Below are 2,077 nucleotides of genomic sequence, written 5' to 3'. Positions count from 1 at the left end.
GAGAAAAGGAACATTGTGAGCAAAAAATAGGGCAGTGAGTAGGATATGAGTCTAACCAAATTTTCTGAACACCTCAATCAACAATAGTATGTGACTTATAAGACAAGCAGTCCAGAAAGAACCAGGAAGAGGACAGAAAATGACAGAAAAAAATACAGACCTTATAATGGTCTTTTATCAGGTTTTAGTGGAAACAATAAGGGTGACTTTGAAGTTAATCATAAGGCATTGTTTTTATATAGTGGTCTGCAAAACTTTTATGGTATAAATAAAGTATAAATAAAGCTGTTTGGAAGAACTCAGCAGAGATTACTTCCACTAGAACATCTCTCGTGTCTGTCTCCTTCAGGTATCCAGTTCAACCCTCCCGGAGCTGGACTCCAACATACATGAACCTTCTGGATCCAGATGAAAGCTATACTGTCGAAGAGCAACAGAACCAGGAGGCAGAGTATGGAACCTAGTGATGAGCTTCACAACCCAAAGAGCAAGTTAAATGAGTGCTTTTGTGTAGGAGGTTGGCTGGTGAAGAAGGGTATCTCTGGGCACTTAATTGGGGAAGCTGGACTTGCTAAACTCTGGAAGTGGCGGTGAGTTCCTTCAGTCCAAGGCTTCCTGGAGTGAGGTCTCCCTCCACCCAGAACTCTGGTCTCCCAGGCTTCTTAGATGTGAGAATAAAGAATTCGCCCACATAAAACACTCTGTTCCTGTTCCTCAGTTTCCCACAGGTACAGCTTCTGATGTCCTCCAACTTTTCAAAGAGGAAGGAGAATCAAACTCAGCATCAGACCAAGACCAGTCCTATAGTCCTGCAATCCTAACATCCAAGACTCGTACACCCTCCAATCTTTGTTGCCATTGTGCAGAGCAGAGTGGAGTGGACATATTGATAGATGATCATGGATCTCAGATGACACAGTGGAAAGCATCAGGGACATGGAAGAGGTTTAAATTTGTGTTTGTTTGGGTCAATTCTTCCTCCTCCCAGCCCCCAGCACTGGTGTTAGGTTACTCCTCCAATGAACTCAGGGACCCCTAGGGTTAGGATACAGGCTAATATGTTAAGTATGTGATTGCCTGTAATTAGGGGGGGGGCTTTCATGCCCCAAGACTCTATAAGCTGATGTGAGAACACATTTTATCTCTCTCCCGGATCTGGTTCCAGATACCATGAAGGTGAGCACCCCCACACTTTTGTCTGTCTCTTAATTTCTTTCCTTCAATTACAAACAGTTAGTACCCATCTGGATGTGGGCTGGATCCCACATGCACCCAACCCACTTTTATACACCTTTCAGCAGTTTAAGCCTTCCAGCTGCTAATTTATTATCGTGGTAATGAATAGATAATGAAATACCCATTTTTATAAATATAATCTACTGCCATTGAGTCAACTCTTATTCACTGCAACCCTATATAAGGTTTCTTGAGACTATAAATATTTATGACAGCAGAGTCTCACCTTTTTTCTGGAGTGTTTGAACCACCAACCTATTGGTTAACACACCAAAATCTAACCCAGAGTGCCACTGGGGCTCGATTATCTTGTAATACAGATTCCCACTTTCAAATACATCTGCTAGTGTAAAGTTTATTAGTATTTGTAGTTCATCAGGTACTTACATACATAGTCAAAACTCAAAGAAAAAGGTTTTGAGACCTTGGCTTGGATTGTTTTCCTTTTCCTGCCACAGTTGTAAATGAATCTGTTTTTGATGAATAAACACAAAATGATGAAAACAATATATTTTGTTTGATAACTGATTTTTTTCTTCTTCTAATTTCCTTTCCAATAACTTAATAACATTTGTCTACCTCTGAGCCATATCAAGAACATTTGGTAAACAGGCATCGTAAGTGCTAGAAGATTATTATCACAGTTTTTTTCTGAAAAAGAAAATGTTTTCAGGTTCTTGTGGCAAAAATGTTCGTGATAATGTCTTCCCAAGTAAGTGACTAACTGGATAACAATACCATGTATCCTTTTTGGCCTTATAAATACTGACTCCTGAATTCGAAGAAACTGTTCTAGAATATCATCTGCTGACTCAGCTCAGATTGTTTACTCCATCGATTT

The sequence above is a fragment of the Echinops telfairi genome, unplaced genomic scaffold (genome assembly GCF_000313985.2).
Source record: "Echinops telfairi isolate 266 unplaced genomic scaffold, ASM31398v2 ScPeMD7_18;HRSCAF=68, whole genome shotgun sequence".
In the NCBI taxonomy this organism is placed as follows: Eukaryota; Metazoa; Chordata; class Mammalia; order Afrosoricida; family Tenrecidae; genus Echinops; species Echinops telfairi.
The sequence above is the reverse complement of the archived record's forward strand: the minus strand, read 5'-3'. Positions refer to the sequence as shown.